General features: G+C 36.9%; 1 long non-coding RNA gene and 1 other non-coding gene across 4 annotated transcripts; one reads left to right on the forward strand and one right to left on the reverse strand.

Annotated features, from left to right (window-relative positions):
* Positions 1–1,105: 1,105 nt before the first annotated feature.
* Positions 1,106–4,041, reverse strand: LOC145568762 (uncharacterized). Of its 3 annotated transcripts, XR_014095935.1 has the most exons (4): positions 3,899–4,029; positions 3,405–3,559; positions 2,045–2,267; positions 1,106–1,511 (listed from the first exon to the last, which is right to left on the reverse strand). It is a non-coding gene; the product is annotated as an uncharacterized LOC145568762 (long non-coding RNA). The 3 variants fall into 3 exon arrangements; XR_014095936.1 differs by lacking the exon at positions 3,405–3,559 and having other exon boundaries at positions 2,045–2,257; positions 3,899–4,041; XR_014095934.1 differs by lacking the exon at positions 3,405–3,559 and having other exon boundaries at positions 3,899–4,030.
* A 17,161-nt stretch (positions 4,042–21,202) lies between these two features.
* LOC145569714 (small nucleolar RNA R71) lies at positions 21,203–21,308 on the forward strand. Its single transcript, XR_014096260.1, has one exon. It is a non-coding gene; the product is annotated as a small nucleolar RNA R71 (small nucleolar RNA).
* The last annotated feature ends 5,482 nt before the right edge of the window (positions 21,309–26,790 follow it).

Raw genomic sequence — 26,790 nt, forward strand, 5'->3', positions numbered from 1 at the left:
TTTCCGACGTATATGTTCATAATAGTCGAGCGACTCATTAATTCCTTTTAGATTAATTCGATGTGACGGATCATTAATTGCTTGGGTGTGACCCGAAGGGTTCAGTCAAGATCAAGTTGTAATATTTATTATACATTAATATTATTGATCGGATGCGGCCTCCAACTAGGCATTCCGATCACTTGACCTCACTGAATAATCAGTTTTCTAATAATTCTGAACCCTCTATCGGAATAATACACTTGTTCAAAGGACATCATTCCTATTACAAAATAACCTTCATTGCTTAATTTGGTCTGATTCGCTTAATGGATCTAAGAACTATTTGAATTGACCTTGTGTTCTAGCCCACTATTATTTTCTAAGCCATTTTAGCCAAGTTGTTAAGCTCTACACCCTAGTGTCTTCTACCTACACTCCCAAGCAAAATGGTGCCGTTTAGCCTATTTCCCTTTAACTTTCACTTCTCATACACCCACTTAATTGCTACAATAATAATCCATACCCCACATACAACATTAAGAAAAAAAGCTAACCACCTTTCAACACTAGTACATAATTAACCTTTAGTAACACATAAAAAGTGTTATATAAAGTGATAAAAGTGTTATTATAGACAATAGGTAACACTTTAGTGAGTGATACAACCGCTCATGTTACCTAAGGTCTTGTGTAACACTTTGGCTAACATATAATAACACTTTTAAAAGTGTTACTAAAAACCCTTTTACGTAACACTTTTTTATATTATTAGTATTATTTTTAAATTGTTACTTTTTATTTCTTATGTAACACTTACTTATCTTGAGTAACATTTTCAATCATATGGTAGCACTTTATCCGACTTTGTGTATCACTTTTTTGAACTAATGTAACACCTTGTTGATTATTAAGTAACATTTTTCAATCATTAGTTTCACTGTATTCGATATTAGGTATTACTTTTTTCAAACTAATGTAACACCTTATTAATTATTTATTAATTACTTAATTAATTAATTAATAATAATTATTATTATTATTTAAATATTCAACTTTTTAATTTTTTTAAATATAAAATAATTTTAACAGGTACAACAAGCACGAATGTGTAACACAAACGATAGATAATAATTTTAATTGACTTAATTTCATAGTTTCTTACAAAAAACATCCACAAACACCAATTTGTTTGTTTGATCAAATAATTAAAACAAAAAGAAAGTCAACTTTAGTCTATAGATCGATAAGATAGAAGCTAGTAGTAAAAGCGCCAAGATACAACTTTAGTCTATAGATCGATAAGATAGCAGCTAGCAGTAAAAGCGCCAAGATATCAGCTAGTACTAACAACGTGAAAATAGTCAGCAACTATTGCAATAACAGCACGCATATAGCAGCAGTAGAGAGTAACAGCAGACAATAATGCCTGGAGATGATAGTCTGTGTAGTCAACACATAACAATAGCAGCAGGCGGCGGTGATAGAAGCAGGTGAGGCATCAGTAATAGCAGTAGGCAAGAGTAACAAGCCTATAGGAATAGAAACCTACAATCGTCAATATTCTAGCATTATTGAAATATAAGAAAAACATGAAGGCTAATCTATCTCTAATGAAATAAAAGTGGTTCACAGCACCTTGTATCTCATCTAAAACAATCCAAGTCCACTACTCCTACATTATTGAAAGATAGGTGAAAAAAAAAAGCAAACATAGGAGTAATGACCCATAAAATGGCATTCCTTTCAAATAAAACAAAAAAAAAAAATATCCATGAATGGCATATTGTAAATTCTTTCTTGCCTTTTATTATTTCAGTTTCTTAAAGGAACGACCAAGGTTATTGTGGTTTATTGTCATATTGAGGTCTTGAAAAACTTTAAATAGTTGTGGATAAAATTAGCAATTCTTGTTATTAGATATAGTATTCATAAGAAAAACCAATTACACAACCTAAGTTACTAGGTAAGTGAGGAGTGATTTCATGAATCAACAACAAATTCAGGTAAGAAACAAGAAAAATGGCAACAGCAACATCTGTTATAGTAGTAGTAAATGGGTTACCTCGCCTTTCTTGTTGGGTGGGGAGAAGAATAGTTAGTTATTACTGTCTGGAGTTGCGGTTGTTGATAGCAAAGTCATCACTACAACTACTAGGAAGTTGGTTGTGGCTACTGCAACTGCTCCTAAGAAGTCTTGGATTCCTGGTGTTAAAGGTGGTACAACTTCAGTGAAGCCGCCACAACTCGCCTGCTGCCCAAGCACCTAGGAACCACACTGCTCAAAACTACACAAATGTGAATACAGCCACTGTAATATCAAACCTTGAATGAATTCAACTTGCAAAATAAAGGTTAGAGTAAGTTTTTTACCACTCATTATTTCACTAAGCTTGTCATTACCACAAATAAACCATCAGTAGAAAAGTAGACTTATGGTAGCTAATAAAGACAAAGCTCATTATTTCACTATTCATGACCTTGTTAGAATTCACATCGCTATATGAAAATAATGACACTGAGTCAGCAAGCAAAAGTACACATTCTGCTATATGACAAAGATAACTTACATGTATAATCACCAAAATAGGGCACTTTACTTTCCATTATTTTCTTATAACCCTACATCGAAGCATCATATGATTAAGTCTAAGAAGCACGGGGGTTCAACATCTAATTAATTACGAGACCATCCTACATGAATTACAACCTAAAAAGCCACAAAAGTATGCCGAAGCAGGAATTTGTGAAGGCACTAAGCTACTTTGACTAACTACAACTTCAGTTTTTCTATTCATTCGATTGCACAGCACACCAAGTCAAACATATATACATGCACACATATAAAATGAAAAGCATGTTGTGTACCATAGAAGCATGTTGCAAAGTTTTCAAGCAACAAAATCAGGGGGGTACAATTTTGTGAGAGTTGCCATCACATAGAAGGGACTAGTTACTACAAAGTGTATTAGTTCAGTGAAAGCCTGAGATATGATCTGTTTAGCATAAATAGAGTAGCTTATGGTTCAACTTTATTGAAACGAGTTGATAAATTTTAACACAATAGCTTAACTTGAGAATTAAAAAAAAAAGGAAGATACACTACAAAACTTCCTTCAAAGTAGCGGAGAGAGGATGACCAGGATGTTAAGCAACTCAAGGCAACCTAGGTTCAAGCAATTACTTGACTTGCTATCTTCTTGATACTGCTAATTGATAAACAAACCAAAAAAACACATAACTAGAAAGAATAAATTAAGATAATATGATTAAAATTCAAGTTTCATTAAAATAAATCATTTAAATATCAGAAATTAAAAGGGAAAACTGAAATAAATCGGAGGAGTTGGAGGTGAGCTATTGAAGAACTCCTTGTTTGATTAATCATAACTGATAATGCGACTAAAAAGCTGGTTCATTTCTACCTCAAATGCGAAGTCTCTGCTCCACCCATCTTTATGTCCTCCATTAATGAACCTTATTAAAAAAAAACCTAGAAAATCCCCCCTTAGATGCTGGTTAATTTCTGCTCGAAATGCAAGCATGTCTACTTTGATCACCAAGCCTATTGTTATGGCCGCTACAGAGGAAACAATAAAAACCCAAAAAAAATTTGGATTTTGGAGTTAATTTCAAACAAATGCCTATTTACAACAACTGTTTTCATCAAAACAATCATGTACCCAAGAATAGAACCAAAAATTCATAAAATTGCATTAAAATGAAGAAAAATCGAAGAAAAGGGTCAAATTCAAGTTATAGCGAAAATCAGAATGAATAACAAAACTCTAATCAATAAATAATCAAAATTACTTAATCTTTAACTTTAAAATGTTCCCTTTTTTCATTGAATAAGCACCAAAAGTAAACCCTAGAATATATATTGATAATGTTAAATTAAAAATCAAAGAAAACTTACAGCTTTCGATTGTTAAAAGTGTCGTATTTCATGTAGTTGACGCCGCTCTTATGTTATTACGCCGGTCCTCCACCTGCTCCATCCTCTTCCTCCGTAGCTTTCTTTGCCTCACCTTAGAGGAGAGAGAAGAAGACATAAAGTAAAAAGGGGAAATGAAACCAAAATAGAGAAAAAAGAAAAAGAAAGGGCAGAAATGTCATTTGATATTTTGAGGGGTAAGTTACAAGGGATGATACTAAGGATGATGATATAGAAAATTAGAAATAATTTCAAAAAAAAAAAAAAGGTTAGTGTTACCATAAAATGTTACCTATTTTAAAGTGTTACTTTATAAATTACTTATGATAAAAGTGTTACATTGAATGTCACTTTCTAAAAAAAATGTTACCAAAGTGTTACTTATAAATCTAGTAATTTTGCATTTTAAAAAATGTTGTCAAAGCATGTTACATAAACTCAATTATGTACTAGTGCAAATTCTATCTCTCTTCACCCTTTTTATTTTATTTCCCCATTTTCTCTCCCATCAAATTCCTTAGTATTTGCAAATAAATTCTAGTAAAAAATTAAAATTCTTTACAATAGTCAATCAAAATGTATATTATATAAGAAGAATTTGCCCACTCGATGGAAAAATCACCAAAGCAAAATCGATAATTGAAATTGTAAGTGTTTTTTTGTTTATTTTTGAAATTAAAAACAAGTATAATCCTAGTTTTTTTTTTTACTTGTTTTTCTTGCAATTGTTTTTTCATTAAAATAAAAGAAACATCAAGTTTTGAAAATGTATCAACGTAAATATGATAATATAAATTTACTAATTTCTTTTTTATAAAAAACTAGTAAATTTATGGTGTGTTATTATTTATAATATTATTGGACCTAAAAAATTAAAAACGTAGTTTAATTGTCGCTATTTTCTGTATAGTTTATATTTCATATGAATATAGATTTGTAAATTTAGTTTGTAGTGGAAAGTTCTATTTTATGAATGTTCAATTTCAATTCGGTAAATGTTCATTTATATATTAGTACGATGTTATTCCCATGTTAATAGATTATTAATATAAATGTTCATTTATATATTTGTACATTATCTTTCACATATTAATGTTCGTTCTATTTTAAATTTTGATATTTTTGATAAATATTCATTTTTATATTGGTAAATGTTCAATCACATAATAGTATATGGTCTTAAACATATTAATATATAGTTATTCGAATTTTAATGTGATAAACATATTTTTGTATCTTTTTTAAAAAAATTTTACAAATTTAATAAGGAATTTAAGTAAGAGAGTGTGATTTCTTGTAGTAGTCATGGAAGTGATTCTTGCAATTACAATTAAGTTATATGAATTTGTGGTGTGCTATTATATTATTAAAATGTTCTAGATTTTGAAATATAAATGGTAAATTATTAATAGATTTTCATTCTCATATAGAAAAATGTTCATTTAATTTCAATATTGATATATGTTCTAGTTGTTAATCCGATGTACATTCTCACTTAGTTATTTTATCATTACAATATTAATATATATCCATTCACATATTAATAAAGGATTATTCAAATTTTAATAAATGTTCATTCAGATTTCAAATAATATTCATTGACATATTTTATTACACTCATTGGATTTTTCACTTACATATTAATAAAAAATATTTATTTCAGTTTTGAATTTCAATATTTGTCTGTTTTCATATGGATATATGATCAATCACATACATATTAATAGCTTCAACAGTTTATTCACGTATATACTTTATGTCCGCCGATTAATATCTTTCATGGTTATTTGCAATATGATATATGTTCATTTATATATTAATATATGAGCATTTCTATATTGAATTACTTTAATCATCATGTCGATTATTGTCATACTCATCCGTGCTCATTTTACACATTAAAATTAGTTCATTTCAACACTAATTCTTGCTTAAATCCAATAGCTTATTTATATTATCTATTAGGAAAGAAATAAATCATAAATATAATGAGTTAGACCAAAGAATAGCAAGAAAAAACCGAAGATGACAAAAACAGGGAAATCAAGAACATGGAGTCGCCAAACAACATGAAGCAATAACATGCTTGAGCTTGAATTTTTCGAATTTGGATCAAGAAGCTAATCATGTTTGATATTATGTGTGGAGTTATATTGTTTATTTTGATATTCAATATTTCAATTATTGATGATATACAAATTCAATTTTATTTTATTAAGACGGAAATTAAATAAATTTTTTTTTTCCTTCAGCACTACAGACTATAAAAAAATCCTTCAAAAATAAATATCTAGTGATCTAGCTAGTGCCTATTATATATACAGTGGTCATACGAAAAATGAAATTTTGCATTAACAAAAAGCTAAATGTTCATAATTACTTAAATATGTGATTAAGCATTGCCATTTAAAAAAAGAGTTAATTTTAAATCTTAAATTAAATGGAAAAGAAATCGCAATTAAGCTCTCATCATCTTTAAATAATATTTACATGTGACATTTTGTTTATTAATAAAAAGCAATTTTTTCATCTTTATATTGATACATGTGAAAGGAAGGGTGTCCTTCGAACAAGTGTATTATTCCGATAGAGGGTTTGGAATAATTAGAAAGCTAATTATTCAGTGAGGTTAAGTGATCGGAATGCTTAGGTGGAGGCCGGTTCCATCAGTAATATTAATACATAATTAATATTACAACTTAATCTTGATTAAACTCTTCGCATCACAACCAATAGAGTAATCGAACTGAAACGAAGAGTTAATCCGAAGGATTAAACGACTCATTAGAGTATTATGAACAAACACGTCGGATTTCGAGCTTAGAGCGTTGAAACCGAGCGTCGTAAGTCAAGTCGATTTTAAGAATCGAAGAGATGGAAAAATCATTGAAACAACGACTCAAAATATAGCCCTAGCCTCGCACTAAATTAGCCAAGCAAAGGCTAGGCTATACAGGGCTGCTAGCCATAGCTGCTAGCAAGGCCGCAAGCCTAGCAGCCCCCGTGTGTGTGGCTTGCTGTTGAGGCCTGGTAAGGAAAAGCCCAGCTGGCAGGCCAAGCCGTGAGCTCAAGAGATGCCCAAATCGCACCCTTGTCACCCAAGGCAAAGGTTTTCCATGTGGAGCATGCTTAGAGGGGAGAGCTTTTGCTTGGGGATCAAAGAGACCATGTGGTCCTCACAAAATCACTCCCATGTGTGTGCCAAGTGTTGTTTACTTATTTATCTAGATAATTTAATTTAATTTGGAATTAAATTAATAGTTTGATCCTCACTTATCATTTCTCCCACATGGAAAGATAATTGAAGTTTTTGGGAGGCTTTGCCTATAAATACCAACTTAGAAGTTGGGATTATTCACTTGAGTTGAACTCAATAAGACATCTCCTAATAAGTGAGAAAACCTTTAAATTCGTAATTGTAATCCCCCATATTTTTAATATATTTATTTATTCTTTATACAAATATTTTTATTTCGATTTTATGGTATGAATTATTTTAATGTAAAAGTAATAAGATTTTGACAGAGGAAATAAACACGTCGTCAAATGTCTATCCCTAAATCAAATACAATTTATAAAACCTAAACAAACCTAATACAAATATAAGGTAAGCAAAGGGTCGAACCGCAGGGAGAAGTTAAACACCGTAATCACTACTAATCAATTAAGCTATCTCGGAACAAAGAGTGGAATTATCTAAGAGATTAAACTAAGAGCAAATTGAATTAATGATAATATAAAGAAAACACCAAGGGGAATGGGTAGATGTAGGCTTCACTTGAACACGCAATAACATAGAAACAAAACAATAATGCACTAAACATGCATGAATATCGATATAAAAAGTCCAATCTAGCCACCTTCCGGAGTTAATTGGCTTCTCCTAACATAACCTCTATGCTTCCACATTAGAACCATATATTGAGAGGTAAAATCAAGTAACCATCGATACAAATGAACTTAGCTAAATCAACTTCCGTTTCATGTAGCAAAGATTCACCTTTAATCAACTAACAACGTGCACTTTGCAAGAAGATCAAAGAACAATCAAGCATGTAAAGACTTTAATCACAATGAACTTGAATCCCAACACTATAAGCATGAACAAACGCCAACTACATCATCCCCACACCCTTGGCTAAGTAACTCCTCACTATCCATGGCAATCATCAAGTCAATCATGACATTAACAAGCAAAAACATGATTAATAAGTAATTAACAAAACAAAAGCAATTTAACACAAAATCAAATAACAAAGTAAAGAGAAAAGAGTAAGGAAATGCTCATTCATGGAAGCTGAAGTTCTACAAAGAGGTTGATTAAGCTTCTTCTTTAAATTCCAAGCTCAACAATGGAGTGATCCACACTTTTTCTCTCTGAAATGCCAAAACTAATGGTGTTTCTCTCTCTAGATTAAGCTAAAAATCAGAAAATTAAACTAAACTAATCTCAAAATTACATTCAAAGGAGAGTACGAACTATATATATATGTGCTTCTAAAAAGAAAGAAACTTGAGCAACAAGGCGGAGAAAAAGCTGAAACCTAGCGGTGCGCGCTCGCACACGAACATTGCGCGCCCGCGCAAGTGTAATCCGCGCCCTCTCAGGATGTTGCGCGCCCGCAACTTTGTGGGTATAGAGAAGAGAAGCCTTCGAACACGCACCCGCACATACAAGTCTGCGCGTCCGCACAACAGGTTGCGCGCCCGCGCGGTGGTCGCATAGCAGGCGCGCAAACCTCTCTTGTTTGGTTCTGTTTCTTGAGCTTGGCTGCGCGGGTTCTGACAGGGCTGCGCGCCCGCGCAGTGGCCATGCAGAATAGCCTGCTTAGCTCCTTGGACTCCTCCTTATGCGCGCCTTCTCACAATTCCGCACGCCCGCGCAATAACCATGCGCGGCCTCTCCAGGTCTCTCGCAGCATTAACTACTTGGCCCAAAGTTTCCTTCTTTCAAAACCATGGTTCCTATAGAATACAAACAAAATTAAACTAATCTAGAAAATACACAAAGGAGGTAAAAAAAATAGAAAAGAAGACGGACAAAAGAAAGGAGAACTAAAGGTAAGAAAAAGGGGGACAAACAAGCTACAAGTATGGGGAAAACTCATTTGAATAAACTCTTAATCGTGACACAAGTGCCACTCATCAACTTCCTTCAACTTGCCTCTTGCTTATCCTCAAGCAAAGAAGGCTAGAAGAAGGTAAACTAACAAAGAAATTCGACTTTGCTTTTAGCGTAAGCAACAAGCCATTTAAACCTCATGGTCGCCGATGAGGACGAGTTGTGATCTCGTGAGGGTTTCCAAAAAGCTTTCCCACAACTCTTATAAAATTGTGTCCAAGACAAACCAAAGGGAGAAGACGGGAATATGGATCATCAAGCACATGCAAATCATAATCAAATCAAGCTTTTATAGACAACAAGCATTAGCGGATGCCACACTTTCTAAGTAGTGAAAGTAAACACGCAAGGGGATGCCAATGGTTGATTGAAGGACAAATTATGCTAAGCGTAGAGAACTCTAACATGCACCACTCCCCCCGCATTCCATACATTCTTACCGCGTTCCCTCATCTAGATTCAAATCTACCCTTGGAGGTAGCGTCTCATGACTCCACGAGGGAGCCGGAACAAAGGTAAAACAATACAAAATAGGGAAACCCGGCATCTTACCAAGTTATGCCTTCTCCATATGCTTGAAGCCTAGCTCCCTCCACCGACTAGTGACTCAACTTTCCTAAGTCAAAAGAGCATTAAGAGGGTTGTAACGTTGGCTAGTGGGTAAAGGTGTGGTAAAATTTGGAAATTGGTGCTTAGCCTAATCGTGAAACAAAGGGTGATCAAGCCTTTTTTCCAATATCAAACTTCTACCAATTTCAACTATATTGCCACAAACTTGAATTACATAGCCAAACACTTTCAAATTTCCATCATCAATTCAACAACTCTTTATTCTTTCTCTTTTTTTTTTTCTTTTTCATCATGCAAAATCTTTCCCTTTTTTTTCTTTCTTTTTTTACTTTTCTCCTTTTTTTTTTTTTTACATCCATGCCTTTTCATAACTATGGACGGCTTTTTCTATAAATTGCACTTTCTTTTATTTAAAAAAATATTCACAACATCACTATTTCGCTTTCCATAAGAACCCTTGCCTCCTAATTTTCAAATCAAAACATCGATAAGCTTCCGGCTTGAGTTTCACGATACTAAGGGTGAAAGCAAAACAAAAGGCCATAAGCTTGTAATTATTATAGTCAAGGAGGGGAAGGCTCAACATGGCAAGCAAAAGGGGCAAATGCAACCAAAAATAAAAGCTAATCTTAGAAAACAAAATAGTCACCGAATGAAGAATGCTCTTTATCATCCCTAAGTTAGCTTGGTCGCGATCTCGGGAAGCTAAACACCAATTTCTAGATCTAAGCATGCCTTGGTAAGGATCCTACGCCGCTCATACAAAAATTGTTAGAGGCTTGAACAATGAAACTCACATCGGGTTACAAAAACTACCTCTAGGGCTTCAAATCCCCTAATGAGAGAAACACCTTCTTACCACAAACAAGTGAAATTGGGTTCGATGGGCCTTACGAGTTCTAAACCGGCTACCTTAGCATGAACCTATCCTAGAGTCAACCGACGACAATCCCGAAGCGTGTTAACTTTAAGCACTTAACAAGAAAGACATTCAATCACGCAAGTTAACTTTTATTATGCTTAAATTAAAGATGAAACACTAAAGATTTTGTGGTTTGTCTTGAACAAAAAGAGCAAATCCTTTTTTTTTTCAAAAAGGAAGGAGAATAAAAGTGATAAGAGGCAAGTAAACATTTAATTCCCAATCGACAAACAAAGATCGTTCGGCATCAAACCAACGATCACCAGATTCCGTAGAATCAAATGCATACAACCTCGAACAATCAACTCCATTCTAATCTAACTAAATATGCGCACAAGAGAAAATAAAAGAGAGGAAAGGTCTCACCAAACGCCGCTTGAATTAGAAGACGAGTAAATTATGAAATCTCACCGAGGGCTTGTGCCACTCCTTAGATTTCCTATTGTCCTCATCCTCAAGCTACATGGAAAGTGAGACAAAACAAGAGAAACTACAACTAAACAAGAAGGAGTTAGTAAACAAAGAAAAAAAAGTTAAAGTTATAAACAAAAAGGAGAGTGAGGAGACAAAAAGAAGCTATCTAAAAAATTGGGATTAAAGGAATTTGGATTATCGGGAGTTTGGATTTTCCTTCTTAAGAGTGTCGTCACCTACGCAAACACTCAAATTTTTGTCAAATTTTCATTGAAAACTCATTAGCAAGATCTCATCAAAATCACCATAAAAAATCATCATCAAAATCAAGAAAAACAATCAACATCAATACATGCTAGAACCAACCGAACCATGCAAACTCTACCACCCACAATGGAATCTCCCCACACTAGCATGATACTAAACCTTCCCCCACACTACACAAAACATCCCTTTGCCTCTTACATCCCCCCCCCCCACTCTAAAATAAAGCACCGTCCGCGGTGCGCTAAATAAGAACAATAGGAAGGGGGGCAAAGGGGAGAAATAAAAAAAAGGAGGGAGGCTAGTGGCTACTAGGGCCGGCTTCATCATCATCCCCATCTCCCATGGGATCATAAGAGAACCCTTCCGAGGGAATGCCATGGGGGTCCCAACCACCGGTGAAACCCGGGGGCAAACCATAGTGACCTCGAAAGAGGTCTTGTTGTGATTGAGGCAACGGGTCGTAGGGGGCAGGAAGTTGAAGTAGGGAGGGGTGAGAAGGGTCGACATACGAGTAATTGGGGTCTCCCGGAAAATCACTCCCTCTCGGGGCACGATAATCGTACCCAGTCTCCGTCGAGTAGTCTACCCAGGGGACGCCTTGGGAGGAGGGCTCTTGCCAAAAGGGCTAAGTAGGTTATGATCCCTGCCACTGAGGGATCGGGCCTTGATGAGGTGGCCAATGAGGGTAATTGACCGAGGGGTGACCTTACCTCTATCCACGGGCGCACCGTAAAGAGCTTGAGTTTACACGAACATACCTTGCTGGTTATCAAGCAAGCTTTGCATGCCAAGTTGCATGCTCATCATTTGTTGCTCAAGGCTACTCATGCCTTGATGATGTTGATGTTGTTGATGATGCTGTTGCTGTTGTTGTTGTTGCTGTTGCTGTTGTTGTTGTTGTTCTTCTTCAACTATCAGATTTCTTGCGCCGCCCAAGGCGTTGGGTAGCACACCATTGTCTAGTGGAACCTTCCATACATTCCTAGCATTCTGCCCCAAAGATGTTCGAGTGGGGTTAGGCAAGATGCAACGGTGTTAGCGCTCGACACACCAATCATGAAAATTGCTGCCATCGACAGCTGGTTGGATGAACCCCGACCTTCTCATTTGCTGGATATCAACGAATAGATCCTTATCGGTCCCAACTTGAGTACAAGCAGGAAAAAAGCGCTCATACCTAAGCTTACTAGCAATCCTAGTTACCATCCCACTAAGGGTGATTTCACCCGTCTTGTTGCCCGATTTGATCGCTTCACAACACAAGGCAAACCAATACCCCATGTTGAGCCGCCCTCTCAACTCCTGTTTAGTTGCGACCCATAAAGTGAAGAGCTCTTCATGCGAGAGCTTGCTCAAGTCTTTCTTACTAAACACCGCATACCCCAAGAGGCGGTAAAGAATACGGAGAGCAGGGTGGATGATTTGTCTTGCTACCGAATACCGAGTATTGAACTCTTCAAAATCAATAATTGTTTGCCACCAACAGAATGCATCATATTCGGGGAAAAGGCTCATGGATGGGGCAAGAAGATCCGCATCGGGGTGGAAGTCCAACAAGGCATTGAGGTCACGTAGCTTCATAGTATGGCGGTCGTTGAATAGTTGGAATGAAATTTGGAAATCATTGTTCCCACATGGTTCCTTTTCGAAGGAGGCGAGGAATTCAAAGGCGGGCTCTTTGTATGGTCGATGATGGTGATTAATGAACTCACTCATTCCTAGGTTGTTGAGGAGTGACCTGAGGTCTTCATCTATCCCCAAATCCCTCATAGAACGCTGATAGTAGTGCCTTGTGGGGTTAAGTTTTCGTTTTATAAGGTCTTTGTGGATGGGAAAATGGAGTTTGTTTGTAAATTTCATAGGGGGAAGAGTAACGAGTGCTTGGGATTGAGCTTGAGCTCAAGACTCATCAACTACCAACCGAGGCTCCTTTCTACTCTTTCTCTTACTCATTGTAACCTCAAACAACACAGATATCCAAGGAACACACCAACAACCAAACCAAATCGGAACTTAACTCCCAAATCAACCAAATTTGAACCATAACAACAACAAATCGAGCTTCAACAATCTGCAAAGAGGTTAGTAGCAACAACCAACCACACAATAATAGCTCAAAGAACAACTAGAATAAACAACAATGCACACAATCACAAAATGTTATGATAAAGGTTAGAGCATGCCAACAACAATGTCAAATTAACCAAGCAACTTCCATGGAAATAGTTTCAACATCAACAATGCCAACAACAATATTCCAAAATCACACAATATCACACCAAAATCCAACAATCATTAGCAATGATACCCAAAATCACACAAAACCCACTTAAGCTAAACCATGCTTAACAACTCAAAACTTTGCATAAATTAATGAAATTAAGCAACAAAGTAGCAAAATTTAGAGTTATACCACCAAGGAGAAGCTTAAACACCACCAAGAATACCCAAGACCACCACCTTCAACCAAGCTTGCATAACCACGAAAATGGGGGAAAATTGGGTAATTTGGAGAAAGAAAATGGTGACTTTTGTGATTATAGTGCAGAAAAATGATGGATTTGATGAAAAATCAAGGTAATTTGTGAGTTATGGGTAAATTTGAGGGGTTAGTGTTTGAGTTTGTGAGGAGAGAGAAGAGAGCTCAAAATTTTGGGTTGAGAAATGAGGAGGTGAATCGGGGAAGAAATAATTTAACCCTGATTTACCCAGCGCTGCGCGCCCGCGCACGCGTTTTGTGCGCCCGTGCACATGTATGCGCCCCCACGCACAGGTCGCGCAAACTTTCTGCCTCGATTCTGAAATTTCAAACTTCCATGCGTGGGTCCTTACAGGGCTGCGCGCCCGCGCACATTTTTTCTGCGCGCCCGCACGCAGGTCACACGGAGGGCGCGCAGAGCCTTCTGCCTTGAATTTTCTTCTTCGAACATTACCTGTGCACGGGTTTTGACAGGGATGCGCGCCTGTGCACAGGGTCCTCAATAGGCCTATGCATCTAGCCTTCTTCTCTAATCTTTGACATTGAAAAGTCTCAATCAAATAATCCAAACACCTATCAACCAAAAGGACGAAGATGAGACCCAAAAAGAAATAAGAAGAACGAAATCGGTATAAAGAGGGTTAGAAACACGGGTTGCCTCCCGGAAGCGCTTTTGGTTTACGTCGTTAGCTCGACGCTTCTTGAACTAAATCAAGGAGGATCATGCGGATGATGCACATCAAGAAGCGTAGTAGAAATTGGCTCATCAAGGGAAAATCCTTCATAGTAGGGCTTGAGACGGTGTCCATTGACATTGAATGAGGAATGCCCGTCCTGAGAGATCTCATAAGCACCATATGGGAACACTTTTGTGATAACGTATGGCCCACTCCATCGCAACCTAAGCTTGCCCGGGAAGAGCTTGAAACGAGATTTGTAGAGGAGGACTCTTTGGCCTTCGACAAATTCCTTCTTGACAATTTGAGCATCATGCCACGCTTTTGTTCTTGCCTTGTACATTCTTGCACTATCATAGGCATTCATTCTCAACTCTTCTAACTTATGTAACTAAAGAAGTCATTGCTCACCCGCACTATGGAGATCGAAATTGATTTGCTTGATAGACCAATGAGTCCGGTGCTCCATTTCTACCGGCAAATGACAATTTTTTCCATAGACAAGCTTATAGGGAGTGGTCCCTATTGGAGTCTTGAAAGCGGTCCTATACGCCCATAAAGAGTCAATGAGCTTAGAGGACCAATCTTTTCTTGTCCTAGCCACCGTCTTCTCCAAAATCACTTTGAGTTCCCTATTGGTGATCTCCGCTTGACCACTTTTTTTAGGGTGGTAAGCAAGCCCTCTCTTTTGAGATACACCATACTTATCGAGAAGTCGGGTAAAGGTGTGGTGCTTAAAATGCGACCTCCCATCACTGATTATAGCTCTTGGGACACCAAATCTTGGAAAAATCACCTTCTTGAATAGGTTGACTACCACCTTTGAATCATTCGTAGGAGAAGCCACGGCTTCCGCCCATTGCGAGACATAGTCAACAGCTACCAAGATGTATTTTTTTTCCTGAGAAGAAATGAAAGGGCCCATGAAGTCTATAGCCCATACATCAAAGATCTCGAGCTCAAGGATGGGGTTTTGAGGCATCTCGTCCCTTCTAGAGATGTTCTCCGCCCTTTGACACCGATCACAAGTCTTGACAAACTTCTAAGCATCCCTAAATAGAGAGGGCCAAAAGAGCATAGATTGCAAGATCTTGGAGGGGGTTTTTTGAGCACTCATATGCCCACCACAAGGAGAAGAGTGGCACATACGAAGAACACTTTGAACCTCGTTGTTAGGGACGCATCTTCTCAATAAACCATCGACCCCTCTCTTCAACAAAATCGGGTCATCCCATATATATCTCTTGGCCTCATGCTTAAGTCGTCGACGTTGTTGTGAAGTGAAATCCGAAGGTATGGCACTACAAGCCAAATAATTCACTATGTCCGCATACCGCGGTTCTGTTTTCACCTCAAGAGCATATAAAATATCATCCCTTAGCGCATCCTCTATTGGCAATCCATCGTCTTGAAACCTTGCACCACCCAACCTCGAAAGGTGATCCGTCACCACATTTTCGGCCCCCTTCTTGTCTCTCATCTCATAGTCAAAATCTTGGAGAACTAAAACCCATCTCAACAATCTTGGCTTAACTTCCTTCTTGCTTATCAAATATTTGAGAGCCCAGTGGTCAGTGTACACTATAGTCCTAGAACAAATGAGGTAGGTTCTAAACTTCTCAAATGAGTGGATAACCGCCAAGAATTCCTTCTCGGTAGTTGTATAATTTCGTTGAGCATCATTGAGAGTTTTGGACAAGTAGTGAATGACATGAAGTTTTCCTCCCTTTTGTTGCCCAAGAACCAATCCAATAGCCTCATTGCTTGCATCACACATGAGTTCAAATGGTAAAGACCAATCTAGTCCTTGGACGATGGGGGCGGTGTACAGTGCCTCTTTCAACCTACAAAACGACTCTTGGCAAGCATCATCAAACATAAACTCTTTATCTTGTTCCAAGAGGGATGTGAGAGGTTTAACAATCAATGAAAAATCTTTAATGAAACGCCGATAAAACCCGGCATGGCCAAGAAAAGATCTCACTTCCCTCACATGGGGGGGAAGAAGTTTCTCAATGACCTCTACCTTGGCTTTATCCACCTCAATGCCGGCATGGGAGATCTTGTGCCCAAGAAAAATTCCACATTCTACCAAAAAATGGCATTTCTCCCAATTCAACACAAGGTTTGCTCTCTCACATCTTTCTAGGCAACGAGATAAATTGGATAGACAATCTTCATAGGTGGCTCCTCCAACGAAGAAGTTATCCATGAAGACTTCCATCTCATCTTCAATCATGTCACTAAAGATTGACATCATGCAACATTAAAATGTTGTGGGGGCATTACATAGTCCAAAAGGCATTCTACGATACGCATAAGTACCGTAGGGACATGTGAAAGTCGTCTTCTCTTGATCGTTAGGGTCAATCGGGATTTGGAAAAATCCCAAGTATCCGTCAAGGAAACAATAGAAAGAATGCTTTGTAAGCCTCTCCAACATTTGATCAATGAACGGTAATGGAAAATGATCTTTGCATATACTTGTGTTGAGTTGGCGATAGTCAATACACATACGCCAATCGGTAACAAGCCTAGTAGGAACTAGTTGATCATTATCATTTTTCCCTACTGTCATGCCACCCTTCTTAGGCACAAATTATACGGGAGATACCCAATCACTATGAGCAATTGGGTTGATGATTCCCGCATCAAGAAGCTTAGCAACTTCCTTCCGCACAACCTCTTGCATGGAAGGATTAAGCCTCCTTTGCCTTTGCCTAACGGGTTTAACATCTCCCTCTATATCAATTTTATGCATGCGTAAGGATGGACTTATACCCTTGATGTCATCAATGGTATAACCCAAAGCCTTCTTGTGTTTTCTCAAAACATTAATCAAGAGGGAGGTTTGATCCTCCGTTAGATTTGAGTTGATTATTACAGGAAAGGATTCATTGGAATCAAGATATGCATATCTCAAGCCCAAAGGTAGAGGTTTCAAGTCTACCTTTGGTGCCCCCTTACCATTGAAACTCTCTTCTCTTCCTTCAACTTGAAAGAGATCATGAGTAAAAGGAGCCTCTTCCTCCATGCTTTCACCCTTGCACTCCCTTTTGCTTTCCTCAAGCAAATCCTTCTAAAATTGCATGTCCTTCTTGTGAGCACCTATCTTGGATTCATTTAATAATACACTTTCAAGAGGATCATTAGTAGCATGCAAAGGGAAGTGAGAAAATTCATTGAGCACATTATTAAGAACATTAACTCTAAAACATTCACCACTTGAAGAAGGTTGTTGCATGACACTATTCAAATCAAATTCAATTGAATCTTTATCAATTTTTAGGGTCATCTTACCCTCCTTCACATTGGTGATTGCTCTAGAAGTGGCTAGAAATGGTCTACCCAAAATTATAGGAATCCTCTCATCCTCATCCATCTTTAGCACATAAAAGTCCACGGGAAATGTGAACTTTCCAACCCTAAGGGGAATGTCCTCAATTTTACCCATGGGAAAGTTGGTAGAACGGTCCGCTAGTTGGAGACTAACATTTGTGGGTGAGAGAGTTCCTACACTAAGCTTTTGGTAGACGGAATAGGGCATAAGACTCAAGCTTGGTCCTAAATCACACAATGCTTTGTCAAACCACTACTACAAAACTTGGAAAAAGTACCGCTAATAAAAGACCCGTTATCTTTACAACGGGTCTGATTAAGGTATGAGATCTAACAACAAAGGTAACGGGTCTCTTATATGTGCTTTAAAAATACGAAGAAAGATACGATACCCGTTGTCCAACTAAACGGGTCTCTAATATGCACTAGGGCCCACTACTTTTGTTAGGGTAAAAAACAAAGAAAGGTAAAGACCCGTTGTCAAACTAAACGGGTCTCTTACCTTTCTTTAATAATTTACCTAAACTTGATTCCCAAAAAAAAAAAACAACCTAAACTTCTAGATTTTTCTCTTCGTTGTACTATACCCACCTAAAAACAACTACACATCAATTATCACACCTTATACCATACTCACATTCCCCTCCTCTCATTCTTTTTTCTCTTTCCTCTAAGTTCCTCTCCTGCCTTCACATTCCTCTCCTCCCATACTCTTCCTTTTAGATCTCTAATTTTTCATAGATTAAACCCAAAAATGGTGCAGCAAACCCCCTTCAACGTCGTCCCTCTGTAAATTAAGCCAACAACAACCTTACAAATAACACCTACCTTTGTTTGGTGTTTAATTGTTTAAGACTTAAGGAATACTTATGTGCTCTAGGGATTGCTTTTGTGAAATAAATCATCCATTCAGGTTAGTATTTTATTTCATTTTTTTTTCTTTCGATAATCTCAATTTTTTCTTAAATAAACTTTGGTTTACTTTTTAGATCTATAGTACTGTAGGTTTTGTTCTTGTTTTTTGTACTCCACGTTATGTTTGGGTGAGTTATCAGTTATAATTTGTTTTAATTTTTCGTGTTTATTTTAATCTATTGTTAATTTGATGAGTTTATTCTTATATATGGTTGAATTTTGGGGGTTAGGGTTCTTAGTTTTTTGTGGAGTGTATTAAACCGATTTAAAGTTGATTTTTGTAATAAATTTCTGTAAGATTTGCAATTGTGTTCTAATGATGTTTAATTCTTAATTAGAGATATTCAATGGAAAATAGATCTTGATGGAAATGAGAAACAACAAAAAGTTATGGCAAAGGTGGAGATCGATGGTGTCTGCATATGAAGTTGAAGACGATCGTTCAAGGGGGGTTTTATGTTTATTTTTGTATACTCTGTATTATTTAGGTCTAACATTTTATTAGTTAATTCTGTTTCAGATTATAGATAAGATGTAATTCTTGTAAATTCATTTAATTTTTGACAATTATAAATTTAGTGTTATAAATGTTAATAATAATGATGAATGATTTTAATTATTTTAGAAAAAATCGTGTTTTATTATGAATTTAAAAATTTGTTATAGCGTTTCAATATTAAAAAAATGTTATAATGGGGTTGGTCAAAATATATGTAATTCTATTTTTTTTAATATAAAAATAGTCAAAGAGACCGCCTATCTTACATATGGGGTCTGAAATTATTTAGTAAAGGGATTCCATATCTCTAAGGACGAGTCTCTTTCCCTATAAAATTATTCCTTGAATCACTAGTATAACAGACCCCATTTCTCTAGTAACGGGTCTTTTCTTTTTTCATAACAGACCCCTTCATTAGAGGCGGTCTGTTTATCAAACAGACCCCCGAGATAGAGACCCGTCCAAAGGCGGTCTCTAAGGTATATTTCAACGGGGCTGTTTGGGCTATTTTTGTAGTATTGAACTCGACACCATTAATGGAACAAGGAATGGAGAAGCTACCCAGATCTTTCAACTTGGTAGGAAGCTTGTTGGAAAGGATGGCACTACAATTTGCAGTTAAGTTCACCGTTTCACACTCTCTTCTCCCAATCAAGAGGTCTTTCAAGAACTTGGAATAGTGGGGCATTTGTTTCATAGCATCAACAAAAGGAAGAGAAACATGAAAATTCTTTATCACATCCAAAAACTTCCCAAATTGGGTATCAAGTTTAGCTTTCACAAATCATTGTGGAAAGGGTAGCTTTTCCTCTCTAGGTTGGCGATTTAGGGGCAAGGGGGTAACTTCCTTCTCCTTTGGCACCTCAACTTCCTTCTCTTTCTCACCACTCAAAAACTTGTTGGCTTTCTCACTCTCATCCTCTAGTTCTACTTCTTCTTAAGGTTCTTCCTCAACTAAAGGGTCACTTCCCACTACCTTTCCACTCCTAGTTGTCACGGCATACAAAGGTTTTGGGTTGACTCCTTAACTCGAGATGGTAGAAGAAAAGGAAGGGGATGAATTAGAGGAATTAGATGCAAGTTGAGCAATTTGAGTTTCAAGCATTTTCATGTGAGCATTAGTTCGCTTTTTATCCTTTTCATGCATTTTCATTAAAGCATCTAATTTAGCCATCACGGGATCATTAGGGGGAACTTCAAGTTGAAGAGGTTGTTGAGGTGGGGGAAGTTCAAGTTGATGGAAACCCAGAGGCCTATTGGTTTGGGCATAATTAGAAGCATTTTGACCCCTATTGCCTCCGGTGCCTTGATTAGGAATATTTCTTTGTTGATTGTTTCCCATGTTACCTTGATCACCAAAATTTTGATTTTGATGGTCATAGTATCGGGAGTTAGCTTGTTGGTTTTAATTACCATACCCTCTTTGGTTAAGGTAGCCTCTTCCATTAAAGTTGGAAGGGTCTCCCCCACCATGGTATTGGTTATCATAACCACCACCTCCTTGGTTCCAACCATAGTTTTCACTTTGATTCCAATTCCCCATTAGATTGGGATTTGGCCTCATATTCCCCATTTTAGGAGCAAAATTCATAGCATTAACATCTTCCACATTCTCATCATGTTCTTGGGGAGGGGGTTGTATTTCACAAGAATATACACATTGAGAGTTATCATGATCAAAGGTTCCACAATTAGCACAAAACAAACATCCTTGAGGCATGGTACTGTAAGAAGAAGAAGAAGGGGCGTTCATACCATTGCCTCCCTTGGTTGGAGGGGAGGTGTTCCTTTGAGGATTGGATCTCTCTTTCATTAGCTCATCCATTTTCTTGGTCATCTTGGAGATTTGGGTGGAGAGGTTGTTGATTGCGTTAGCTTACTCTAAAGCATAAACACCCTTGCTAGATGTAGCATCCCTATCTCCTTCATACCAATCTTCATAATGCTTTGTGGCCTCCTCTATGATTTGTTCCACCTCATCTTCTCCTTTGTTCATGATTGGGCCACCGACTCCGGCATCTAAGCTTGTTCTTCCTTGAGGTGGAGACCACCATAAAAGTGTGAATGAGTTGATGCTTAGGTATTCCATGATGTGGACATTGGCATTGGAGTTCTTTGTATCGTTCCCAAGCCGCACTTAGGGACTCACCACTCTTTTGGCGGAAGCCTTGAATCAAAGATCGAGCTTCGGCGGTTTTTCTATGATTATAGAACCTTCTCAAGAATGTCGTGGTAACTTGGTCCCAAGTTGAGAGAGAGTTTGGAGGCACCTCCTTCTCTAGCCATTCTAAACCTTTCCCAATTAAAGAGAACGGGAACATCTTGAGCCGAATGTATTCTTGAGTCACCCCATTGGCTTTAATTGTGTCACAATACTTCTTGAATTCTTTTAGTTGTTCATGAGGGCTCTCATACTTCCCACCCGAAAATTGTTTCCGCTCTATCAAGGCAATCAAGTTAGGCTTGATTTAGAAATTATTGGCTTGAGTAGTGGGAGCATGGATTCCACTTTGCGCTCTAAAGGCTTCAGGAGCCGTAAGACGACTCAAAGGCACATTCTCTCCCATTTTTGGGGGTTTCAAACTCTCAAAGTCAAAGGTAGAAAAAGGATTGATTTTCGAACTTGGTGAAGAACTAGGACTACCTACGTCTTCACTTGAGGGTGAAGAAGGCGGAGTTTCTTCTTCTTTGTTCACTCCCTCTCTTGTAGGGGTATGGGAGTTTCTACTTCTTGCTCTTGCTTCTCTTCTTAGCAATGAAAAAGACCTCTCGAGCTCGGGATCAATGGGGACCAAAGATCTTGAACAAGTTCGACCTCTGATCATACAACAAAACTAAGAAGAAAGTGAGCACTGACAAGCAACAAAAGTAACCAAAACTAGCAAATAGAAGGTGAGATAGTCTCAATAAAGCAATAAAATAACAATAGAAACCGTCTCCCCAACAACGGCGCCAATTTGACAGAGGAAATAAACACGTCGTCAAATGCCTATCCCTAAATCAAATACAATTTATAAAACCTAAACAATCCTAATACAAATATAAGGTAAGCAAAGGGTCGAACCGCAGGGAGAAGTTAAACACCGTAATCACTACTAATCAATTAAGCTATCTCGGAACAAAGAGTAGAATTATCTAAGAGATTAAACTAAGAGCAAATTGAATTAAACACAATATAAAGAAAACATCAAGGGGAATGGGTAGATGTAGGCTTCACTTGAACACGCAATAGCATAGAAACAAATCGATAATGAACTAAACATGCATGAATATCGATATAAAAAGTCCAATCTAGCCACCTTCCGAAGTTAATTGGATTCTCCTAACATAGCCTCTATGCTTCCACATTAGAACTATATATTGAGAGGTAAAATCAAGTAACCATCGATACAAATGAACTTAGCTAAATCAACTTCTGTTTCATGTAGCAAAGATTCACCTTTAATCAACTAACAACGTGCACTTTGCAAGAAGATCAAAGAACAATCAAGTATGTAAAGACTTTAATCACAATCAACTTGAATCCCAGCAGTATAAGCATGAACAAACTCCAACTACATCATCCCCACACCCTTGGCTAAGTAACTACTCACTATCCATGGCAATCATCAAGTCAATCATGATATTAACAAGCAAAAGCATGATTAATGAGTAATTAACAAAACAAAAGCAATTTAACACAAAATCAAATAGAAAAGTAAAGAGAAAAGAGTAAGGAAATGCTCATTCATTGAAATTGAAGTTCTACAAAGAGGTTGATAAAGCTTCTTCTTCAAATTCCAAGCTCAACAATAGAGTGATCCACACTTTATCTCTCTAAAATGCCAAAACTAATGGCGTTTCTCTCTCTAGATTAAGCTAAAAATCAAAAAAATAAACTAAGCTAATCTCAAAATTACATTCAAAGGAGAGTACGGACTATATATATATGTGCTTCTATAAAGAAAGAAACTTGAGCAACAAAGCGGAGAAAAAGCTGAAACCCAGCGGTGCGCGCTCGCACACGAACATTGCGCGCCTTCTCAGGATGTTGCGCGCCCGCAAATTTGTGGGTATGGAGAAGAGAAGCCCTCGAACACGCGCCCTAACATACAAGTCTGCGCGTCCGCACAGCAGGCTGCGCGCCCGCGCGGTGGTCGCACAGCAGGCGCGCAAAACTCTCTGGTTTGGTTCTGTTTCTTGAGCTTGGCTGCGAGTGTTCTGATAGGGCTGCGCGCCCGCGTAGTGGCCACGTAAAATAGCCTGCTTAGCTCCTTGAACTCCTCCTTATGCGCGCCTTTTCACAATTCCGCGCACCCATATAATAACCACTCGCGGCCTCTCTAGCTCGCGCGCAGCATTAACTTCTTGGCCCAAGGCTTCCTTCTTTCAACACCATGGTTCCTACATAATACAAACAAAAAAAAAGCCAAACTAGAAACTACACAAAGGAGGTAAAAAAATAGAAAAGAAGACGGACAAAAAAAAGGAGAACTAAAGGTAAGAAAAAGGGGGACAAACAAGCTACAAGTATGGGGAAAACTCATTAGAATGGACTCTTAATCGTGACACAAATACCACTCATCAGATTTTCAATATTATTAAACTAAAACTATTAAGTTTTTGGTTGAAATCAAAATCCCTTTTAAGTTTAGTAGCCCAATACTTAAATTTAACTGAAGCCCAAACCACACAATTCTTATTCCTAATAAAATTAGGAAACTAAGGTCCAAATAAAAAACCCCAAAAACTCATACACTTCCTCCTCTTTTCTCACGTAAAACTCTTCTCCCCTCACTCCCTCTTCCTCCTCTTTCACGATTTCACACAGAAAAAAAAATCACCTTGCTGCTGCACGACTGCCGACGCCACCGTACCACCACTGGGCAACCTGCTGACGTCGCTGCCCAGCACCACCGTGACTGTAGTTCGCCCCTTTCTCTCTCTCCTTTCTTTACTTCTCTTTTATTTACTAAATTGATTAAAGTTTCAATCTTTGTTTAATTTTTTATTCTAAACTATTATTATTATGATTTGATTGTATACATGAGTTATGAAAGATTATGAATTTATGTTGAACAATATGTTTAAATTATAATACAAAATTTTAGATTTATGTATGTATAAAATTTAGGTTTAAATGTTGATTTTTTCATGCTTTTAGGGTTTTAAATGTGTTAACTAAGCTATCTAAGTATATTATGACTAAATTATGTTAAAGCATGATTATTTATAAAATTTCAGATTATTAAAGTTTCAATTTTTATGATCAAATTGTGTTAGTTTCATATTTTTATGCTTCTAATGTCATAAATTAATGATTGTGGGTATTTTATGAGTATAAAGCTTTGAACATTAAAATCTAATCTCAAGAATGAATTTTCAGATTTTTTTTTAATTATTATTTTGAAGCCTCTAACTACATTGAATTGGTGTATTTTTGGGTTTTAAACATACTAACTTACTATATAATGATTATTTCAAGTATACATGTTTATGGGGTTGTTTTATAATCTCAAACTAAATTCTCAGATTATGTTTTTCACTTTAAATTTGCTAGAATTTTATATTATACGCTATATTTTCATGATTTTAGCATATAAACTTATAGTGAACTATTAAATTATTAACTTTGACTATTGGGAATAATTTAAAGGAATTATTTTGATGGTTTAAGAGGTTTTAAAATAGTTTGGTATTGCTGTAAATTTAATTGCTTGGGTGTTGATTTAGTTCTTGTTGTTTGGTTTAGGAGAGGACTTCGTAGAAGGCAACTTCTAGTTTCTAAAGTGGCCAACCGACTCTTTTATTCAAGGTACGTACGAGTTACGAAACCTTGCCTTTAGATGCATGTTTAAGGATGTATCGAGAACTTAGTATCATGTATAGAGAAGACTGGGCTTCATTGTTTGGTTATACATTGTGATTTCCGTATGTTGTGTATTATGCTACTTTGCAAGTATTGTTTATGCATTAACTTTGTAAGATGCGCTTAGAGGCAAAGGTACGTGAATATGTGGAATGGTTTATTTATTACTCGTTCATGAGTATTGAGATAGAATGAGTAAAGGAAGAATTTAAGTCTTATAAGACGAGGTTAAGATTTTAGGGTGCTTTATGCATTCAAGGTGTTCATACACCGAGGTAGTTAAAGAAATCAATAATAAATATTGCTTGTCACTAACAAATCAAGAATTGAATTTGGAAACTTGGGCTACTTGATTGAATTGATATTGGATTGATTGTATTGTTTTGCATACGAGTCATCACCAAGTCTAAACTTGTAAATCATGTAAAGTGCAAGATGGATGAGCAATAAAACTCTAGATTTGTGCACATCTGGAGTAATGACAATCAGCGGTCGAGGTACACGGGGTATTAGCCGTGCACTTTTCTAGAGGTCGTCTGATCTACGAGTCTCTTGTTTAAAATACTTTTCAAAAACTAGGAGTTAGATATCATACTAACTAGGGTCACGGAGTCGCACTCGTGGCCATTGGATGTTTTATTGATGTTTCCGAAAGGAGGCATGGGGTTTTTCTTTTATTGATGCCCCAAATGGAGCATGGGATGGACAACCTTGTCTATTGCTTAATCCGATGAATAAAATGAAATAATTTAACTTCTATTAGCTAGTGAAGTCTTAGTGAAACTGACTGTTGAGTCGTGTGTTGAGTCTATAATTTAATGGTGTGTGATAATTGAATATTAGTAGCATGCTAGGGATTTCTTATTATATTTCGCAGCTTGTATGTGCTCAGCGTTGTTGATTGCGTGCTTTGTGTGTCTTCCTTTGGTCATGGCCTTCGCCTTTCAATGACCGTGTGACGATCCAATTTTTACACTTGTAATATTGGGGAGCAGATTAACCACAAGTTCTTATATATTCAGCATTCGCATCAAGGTGGTGGGATTTTGAGTGGAGTGTTGGTTACTTTTCGCAATTTATTTTGCTACTTACTGACGTGTGGTAATCTAGGTCGTTGAAAACTAAAGCACCACCAATCAAACAATTAAGAAATTCAAACTTATTCCTAGTATAGGACAAGTCCGAGTCGAACCACGAGGAATGAGAGGGAGAATGCAATAGCCTATGGTCAAGCTACTTCGAAGAATGAGAGGCGAAGTGAATTGAATTGTAACTAAGGTTTCAATCAACTAATCAAGTCAAGAAAAATCAATATGCTAAACACTAGCGATTAAGGTTCCACATGCAAGCTCAATGATCGTGCTAGTCGATGAAGAACTCAATTGATTCAAACGTTGCAAAGGACAAACAATAGTTGTAATTAATAGAATTCAAGAGCTATTTCCTATAAGTTAAGCTAGGGTTCACTATGAATGACTAACAAGGAAAATCACAATCAAATTCAACCAATTAAAGCAATTCTCAAATCAAGGGTTCATGTCATTGAAATTTGCTATGTAATCTAGATTAATCATCTAGGTTGATCACTCCTAATCAAATTAATCACATGCACAACTATGTCAACCAATTTAATTGCAACAATTCAATCAATCCAAGAATCATCAATTAGCAAAAATCATCAATCAAGCATGCTTCCCCTTCTCCTTAGCTACTAATCTACTCACAAATCATAATGGAATTGAAAAACAAAGCAAATTGAATTACAAACATCATCATTTCAAGTTTAATCAAAGAGAAAATCAAATTCAACAAATTCTCAAAC

The sequence above is a fragment of the Chenopodium album genome, chromosome 11 (assembly GCF_948465745.1).
Source record: "Chenopodium album chromosome 11, dcCheAlbu1.1, whole genome shotgun sequence".
Classification (NCBI taxonomy): Eukaryota; Viridiplantae; Streptophyta; class Magnoliopsida; order Caryophyllales; family Amaranthaceae; genus Chenopodium; species Chenopodium album.